Raw genomic sequence first — 8369 nt, 5'->3', positions numbered from 1 at the left:
CGGAGGGGGGCGACGGGGCGAGGGGAGGGGGGCGACGGGGCAAGGGGAGGGGGGGCGACGGGGCGGCGAGGGGAGGGGGGCGACGGGGCGAGGGGAGGTGGGGCTCGGCACTACTACCAATTTTTTTTATTTTTTTTTCAAAACTACTAATGGCGCACGGCCGGTATGGTGCGCCATTACTATGTCAACTAGTAATGGCGCACTATACAACGGTGCGCCATTAGTAACAATTTTTTTATGTTTTTTTTAAAACTACTAATGGCGCACCACACACCAGGTGCGCCATTAGTAATATATTACTAATGGCGCACCAACACACGGTGCGCCATTAGAATATAGTAATGGCGCACCACATGTCTGGTGCGCTATTAGTGGCCATATCATCTATAGCCCTTTTCCTAGTAGTGTACAGTCAACGTGTGCTCTGATACCATCTTGTAGCGACCAGACCTCAAATAGTCTGATCTCTGTGCATCAGTGTCATCCCTGGATCGGTAATGCTGACACGCACAATACCTGAAGGATTTACAATAGAGTAGCAATCACACACTTATTACATCGAATGTCTCAAAAGAGAACTTATTACAATAAATATGGCTTAAGGCCATCTAATAACGATAACAGTAGAAGGCTTGGAAAGTAAGCGAGTCCATCAACTCCAACGACATCACTGAGTATAGAACCACGACCTAAGGCACCTTACTCATCGTCTGAAAAGTCTGCAACATGAACGTTGCAGCCCGAAAACAGGTTAGCACATGGAATATGCTGGCACGTAACAAATAGAGGGTAATGAACAGAATAATGCTATTCTACATGCATGTATTGCTGGTGGAAAGCTCTATGGTTATAGTTTTGCATAAATCCAATTTTTCCCTACTTCAAAGGAATTAATTTTGTTTAACTATCATGGTGGTTGTTAAACATTGAGAAGGTTACTCCAACTCAATCCCAATTAAACATCATCATTAACCCAACAAAATTATTTAAAGTAACATGATGAGATTCACATGATAATCCAAGTACTAGATACTCAAAACGTCCATAACCGGGGACACGGCTAACCATGATTAGTTTATACACCCTGCAGAGGTTTGCGCACTTTTCCCCGCAAGACTCGATCTCCTCCGCTTGATTTCTCGCACTACATGGTGTTTGAGAAACGGATGACCGAGACACAGTCTTTCGGAAGCATTAACTCTCTACTCTGGGTAGACAATACCAACCTACATCCCCTACATCTGCTAGGCTACCTCTTCAAGAGCTCACGCAACTTAATCAACTATGCTAGAGCCCATAGTAGCTTGCGTCTGCACACGGAAGTTTCTAGCATGAATAATCTCATGATCCCTTTGAGCCTGGGTGGCAGTCCATAAGAGAATCACACGGTACCCCGGGATTTACAAAAATACAGGAAACACTGGGTTCCCCAGGTGCCTCAATCCACCCAGATGTGAATTTAAGTTGCCACCTTAAGTAAACCATTAATTTAACAATCTCACATCTGTCATGGATACACTCACCCAATCCACGTCTACAAGCATAGCATAGCATAGCAATATAAGCAAACGCAGAAGTAACTACCAAAGGTTTGATAATAAAACAAGTAATAGGTTCTACCTCATCTACTTCCGAAAACCCACATATTAATCACATCCTAACCATGCAATTGTTTGAGGATTGATCTAATGCCATAAAACTCGGTAGTAAAGAGGTATGATCAAAGTGTTACTTGCCTTGTTGATGATCCGTGAAACCTAGAGATTCGAAGTAGCATGCAGCGCACTCCGGGTACTCTATCATAAACAAACAAGCATACAATAGGCACTAATCTAATGCACAGATAAACTCAAATAGAAGATCTAACCAGAAAGTTCAACTTAAGAACTCCAGTTTGCAAAAAAACCTCAAATCAAACGAAGCAACGAAAGTCAAACGGCAAAAGAAACAAGCTTCGTTTACTAATCTAGATCTAGGTCAAATTTTATAGTAGCAAAACTTGTTTGAGTTGGTTAAACGGAAAGAAGGTTTCGAAACGAAACTCTAGGCGTTTGAATCGCGTGATTCCGATAAACGAGCCAAAAGTTATACTAAAACAAAAATCAGATCAGAAATCGCGATCCGAAATAATCATGGAAAATCCGAGAAAAAGAAAAAACGGACGAATAGGCTAACGAACGAACGTTTGCCGTCTGCGGCTTGCTGTCTGCGGCTAAATGATGAAAACCGTCCGCTAAAACGAACATACGGACGAACGACCGCTAAATAAACTAAGCCGCAAATAAAAATAAACCGAACCGGATCTAATAAAATAAACAGACCTAGGGTTTCGCGAAAAAAACCGATTGGTTTTTATAAAAAACCGGCGGCTAACTAGGGGTGCGGGTCGGCTCCGGCGGCGGCGGCTACTCCGGCGAGGGGCGGCGGGGCGGCGGCGGTCGGCGGCGGCGGGGCGGCGGCGGCGGCGTCGGGCGGCGGCTAGGGTTTCGGCGGCAGCGGCGGTTTGGACTGGCGGGCGCCGGGGTGGCGGCTTATAAAGCCCCCCGGGCGGAGTCCCGCTCGGGCACGGCCCAAAGGCAGTTTCCTTTCAAAAAACACATTACGCGCAGAAAAACAATTAAAAGAAATACTAAACGGACTCCAAAAATCCCAAAATAAGTTTTCCTCGACTTCTAAAGTAAAGACGGACGAGATGAACATTTATTTGGGGCCTAAATGCAATTTTGAAAAGCGCGCATTTTTCCTAAATTCAAATAAAATAGCCAAAACTCCGAAATAAAATCTTATTTAATTTTTTATTAAATCCTCAATATTTATTTATTTTGGGAAAGTCATTTTATTCCCTCTCTCATATTTTTTTTACATAAATAATTGAATATAAAATAAATAAAATCAAATGATCCTATTTTCAAAATTTGAGAAAACTCAAATATGAAAATAACGAAATCCCCAACTCTCTCTGTGGGTCCATGAGTTGCGTAGAATTTCTTGGATCAAGCCAAAATGCAATAAAATATGATATGCAATGATGATCTAATGTATAACATTCCAAATTGAAAATTGGGATGTTACATCGGATCATGTTATGGTGGTCGGTTTATGAGGAAAGCACAAGGAATATTTTCCTACAAAGGGACCAAGACTAGGACTCCACTTGTAATAGACTAGTCATAATCCTAATAGGACTCCACATGTAACCCGCCCCTCCAACTTATATAAGGAGGGGCAGGGCACCCCTAGAGGAGAGGAATAATGCTGAGGCTAGACACAACTAGAGGAGAGCCGGTTTACGACGACTCCCTCATTTAAACATATAAGGCTGCTAGCCAACTTGCCTCCATGGAGCTCCCTCGATTGGGGCTTCGTCGGCCATCCGATCTGCCCATCTGGCTCGCTGCACCGTTAGATCTTCACTTGAAGTTAAATCATTTTTCACCTCATAGTCATTTTTTGGCCCAATGACGAGTGGGCTTGTATCACGCTTGTATTGGTTGGGTCAACTGCGCCCATGTGTGAGGGGATTTGCCCAATCCACTCCACGCGCGCCCCACCCCACGTCTCTCGCGTCGTGCGTCCCCAGGCCCCTGCCCTGCTGCACAAACCCTAGACTCCCAAGCCCACAACGTCGCACTCCCCCCTCCTCCATCCTCAGCCGCCGCCGCTATTCTGCCTCCCTCCTCTCTGTCCTATGACCACGCTGCTGGGAGGAAGCGGCCGTTCGTGGCTCCATACCTCAGTTGAAGTGCCACGCAAGAGGTCAGGGGCTGCCACCACCATGAACCAGGACAAAGGCGACGCCCGTTGAAGAGCCTCCGGGCATGAAGCCGATGGCGAACATGCCGTCTCTCTGTCAAGAAGCCTCTAGGAGGACCTACCGGCCGGTCCCGTGTCGTCGAGCAAGGGCCGCCGGTTGCGTCGTTGTGTGAGGAGGCACGCCAATGAGCAGTGGGGAGGAGATGAGGACACGCCCCTGACTCCCTATTTCCTTCAAGTCGTACCTTCCCTAAGCCGTCTCTTCTATTAGGGAGCTTCCATATGGGATCTGGACTAGGAAAAGGAGAACCTATGCGGGGATGCGGGGCGATGAGCCGACGACGAGTGTCGGTGAGCTGGCTGGACAAGTGCCGGGCACATGGGCGCGGTTGGGGAGCTGCACACACATCCATCGACGGCGAGCACATCCAACGCCAACACATCGAGGTGAACTTCACCCAATCTGTGTGTGTGTGGTCACGGTGCAGCATCCTAGATGGGAAGGATGGGGGCAGTAGCGGCAGTCAAGCCCACTATGCATGCAAGCACATCTGATGCAGGGAAGAGGAAGGAGGATGTGCGTGGACCTTTCTCTTCCTATTGGTGCTATGAGATTTGTGATAGATGCCTGGATGGCGGGTGGATTCAGGGTTGGATTTTCACTTTACGGGAATACAGAAATTCTTAGGTCAGTAGCAATAGTTCTAATTAATGGTTGCATGCATCCCACTATATGATTGTTAGGTTAATATACTCTAGAGAAAATTTCATTTCTATGTTCTTCAGAGTAGAGGTCTATTCATGTTAAATTTGTCTAGGCCACACATATGGACTTTAGAAGGGACACATATGGTAACATAATATGGCATTGAAACTTAGTTTTGAATAAATTTGTATATGTTTCTGATAGAAGTTCAGTTTAAACACAAAGTATAGTATTGAACGATTTGCATAGCATTGTGACATAAAGGAAGTAGGTAATAGATCCCTGTAACACATATGTGTAGTTTACGGTTAGTCATTAATTGATTTTGGGTTGGAACCTGGATGGACACATGGTGATATATTTACCTGTTATAGTACTCTATTTTCCCCCGTAGAAAATTTGGCCCATGGTTAGTGTATAACGGTTGGAGAGGAATTATGATTTTCTTCATTTGAACAATTCGACGGATGCTCCATTTATAAGTAAGAAGAATTTTATAAATTAGAGAGAGATATGCTCTCATCAATCGCTTACCTCTGAAGGTTGCAAATTCCAGTGCTAGGTTTTAAGGATGAAGCAGATCCAACACAAGGAGCATGTTAGTGTATGTTGATGTGATTGTTCTTCTTGACTCATTTGTGCACCATGTATTTTTCACCATAGCAATTAAATGTGAAGGTGTCGTGCACCATATATTATTCACCACAAACGAATGTGCAGGCAACGGTCATTTGATTAGCGTTATATCCATCTACATGTGCAGATTTCCTTGAAGATCTATTTTATAACTATATTGCCAACGCACTTCTATAGTTTTGATGACCAGTAGTTCTAGGCTTCCAGCTGCTCATATAATTTCCAGTGTCGCTTATGCCCTTATGGGTGGTTGTAGTGTAGTTTTGTTGATCTACATGCATTTTCAGCATTATAGAGTAGAATATAAGAGCATGTATGTTAGTTATTTTGGCACTGCCATCCTTTACATTACATGGTGTTTTGCATGACAAACAGTGAGGGATATCTATAGGTGCAGATTTGCAACTTAAATTACCAGACCTTGGAAACCTACGGTTATTTACTACTCTCTTATATCTTTACCAGATGTGGATGCGTATGCCACAAGCTGTGCCAACTTCAAAGGTCAAAACCCCCTGTCTGGGGCGATTCAGGAGAGGCATTGCTGATTGAGAGGGGAAAGGGGGAGGAGATGATGACCAAATGGCATGGAACAACAATGCTTAAAGCGTACTGGAGGTATTTTTGATTTTGTCAAGTTGTTCTTGCAAAAATCAAAGATTCTTTTTAATATGAATCAAGTGAGTTACGATGATTATCAAGTTGTTGTTCAGTTTTTTATGTTGTTCATGCTAGCAACCTTGCTATTGTACTTGCAGGCTGAGTATGTTGTCTGTGCAATGGTATGAGCTTGGTAAAGGAAGCTCATGGCAGCTACTTCATTATTGGGAGGCCTTTACTTTCTCCTTTTTCACGTCTATACATGGACATACATTCCGTTATGACAGAAAAATGGTGTCTGCATTTACCCAAACAAATTGTGACTGCATTAGCTTCAGTCATCACTGAATTACTAGAGAAAAATGGTGTCTGCAATTACCCAAGAAACTCGGACGTACATTATATTTCTTAGTTTGTGAAAATAAACTATTGCTGCACTTATCACCATCGTCGTTTCATATATGTGTGGATAACTAGATTTGGCAACTTCTCCAATTATATGTGATGAAATTTTTTACCTTCGTCAATGTGCTCCGGCTCCTTCTTAATTAGCTCCTATGTTTCTTGTCTTTTATCTGTACAACTTTTGGCTACACCTTCAGCATTTTTATGTATATAATCCCCGAACATCTTTCCAAAAAATTTCATTTCCCTTGCATGTGCAATTTACTTCGGCAAGGCCAAAGTCAAACACGATAGTGGTAGCCCATTGCTAAATGGGAGAAATTTATCTCTAAGTATGACATCCTTGCAAATTAGATACTCTAATATGCATTTGCGTGGTTGTATTTTGCTGACATATCATGTAATTTCTTGCCAAACGCCCAAACGTAATACCAGGTAATTTGAAATAACTGTGAGGTTGCATGGTTTCATAATATATAAAAAGTAAATTCAAGTTACAGTAGGTGTCTAATTCTGGACTCTAATCACAACTACTCAATATAAACACTTTTACCTATATGCTGCAGAAAGAGGCCAACAAGTTATCTGAGTGCACTGATGATAGTTTTTTCTTTCCAGAATACATTGAATTGTTGTGATAGAAGTGTGGCATCTCATAACCTTCTCCTAGTTAGAGCTTTATATCGTATTCTATATAGTATAATGTTGGTTTCAGAATCATCTTCCCATCCCTCCACGAGTGATTTGGATGGTCAGGAAGTCATCGGTTGCTCTAATGCGGGAGGAAGCAGGTTAGTTGAAATGCCTTGCATTTTTCTGATAACTTTGTATAAGTAAAAGGCATCCAATATCCCACAAATACCCATGTACTAATAGTAGCTTAGTACATATTTTTGAGTGTAGATTTTAGGAACGGAGGGAGTACATAAGTATCTAGAGATTCATTTCCTTTCATTTGAGTGCCTACTTTTGATCATAGAAAAATAAAAATAATAGAAGGTACTCCCTTCATCCCATAATAATATAAGACGTTTTTGCAAGCTATTGTCATGCAAGATTGTATCTTATATTAAGTCATTCTGCATTTATCATTCTAGATTAATATTTATCTTTGTTGTTCTTCTTAGCTAAACCATCCACTAATTGTTTTATCATATTTGTGCAGTTCCAGAACTGGATAGAGAATGTACCTTTCATTCTCTTATAGTCTATTGCTTGGTGTTGGCGCTGCAAGTTTGGTTTTCCTTTAGAATGATAGACAAGGCAGAAGACACATGTGGCTTCTTTAGCAGTACATGTTGTATTTGCATCTTTAACACCATCTCTTTCCACAAATATTGAGATGCTTCAGGGTAAAAAGCACTAAAAGATTATTTTGATTATGATTTCCATCTTTATACAGAATTATACCAGTAGCTGTCCTATAATTAGAGGGTGTTTTTTTCCAGGGACTTATTGACTTAGGGACTTAAAAAAGTTCCTATAAGTCCCATCTAAACCAAACAGGAGGGACTTATAGGGACTTAAAGTGGGCATTTGGGACTTATGAAATAAGACTCTCAAGGAGGGACTTATAGGGACTTATAGTTGTAATATGGTCTTATAGGGACTTATAAGTCCCAGGAACCAAACAGATAGTGACTTTTTAGGGACTTGGGACTTATAAGTTGGGACTAAAAAAGTCTTAGGACTTATGAACCAAACAGGGCCTTACTATCCCGCTTAGGATGACTTACATCTCTTGTCGGGCCTTCCGGCCTTATGTTCCATCATCTTTTTTCTGCCCTACATGGTGAGGAGTTTGGATAGTCATGTTCCAGCAGGGCTCGGACAGCTAATCAATCACACAAGAACTTGAATTGATGGTATATATAGTATAGTATGGTTAATTTTGTCCTGACCTGCCGTGTTTTATTGGTGTGTTGAAATGATTTTTGCGTGGAAATTTCTCTCTTTGGACATTCAGGAGCACATGTTAACTTTAATTTGGCTACACTGAGACTTTGTACTATCAAATTAAAATGTGTATGTACATTTCATTTTAGACAAGGCATTATTTTTTATTAAGGGGGTTAAATTTGTTGTCATAGGTGCTTGCCCACAACTAAACCAACTAAATCATGTTTTTTTTTTCATCGCTAACATGGATTCGGGGGGCCTCTATTCCATTTGGCGCGACGGGTCAAAATTCTTACCGTGCGTACTTTCAAACAGAAGATCATTGAAAAAACCATATATTTTCAACACGATGTGGTTTTGAATGAGACTC

General features: G+C 42.0%; 1 long non-coding RNA gene across 1 annotated transcript; it reads left to right on the top strand.

Moving 5' to 3' along the window:
• Positions 1–3618: 3618 nt before the first annotated feature.
• LOC119307665 lies at positions 3619–7490 on the top strand. The gene is made up of 4 exons (XR_005149431.1): positions 3619–4441; positions 5561–5713; positions 5854–6891; positions 7266–7490. It is a non-coding gene; the product is annotated as an uncharacterized LOC119307665 (long non-coding RNA).
• Positions 7491–8369: the final 879 nt, after the last annotated feature.

This window comes from Triticum dicoccoides, chromosome 1B, assembly GCF_002162155.2.
Source record: "Triticum dicoccoides isolate Atlit2015 ecotype Zavitan chromosome 1B, WEW_v2.0, whole genome shotgun sequence".
Lineage (NCBI taxonomy): Eukaryota > Viridiplantae > Streptophyta > Magnoliopsida > Poales > Poaceae > Triticum > Triticum dicoccoides.
Note: the sequence above shows the minus strand (reverse complement) of the source record. Positions and strands in the feature narration are given on the sequence as shown.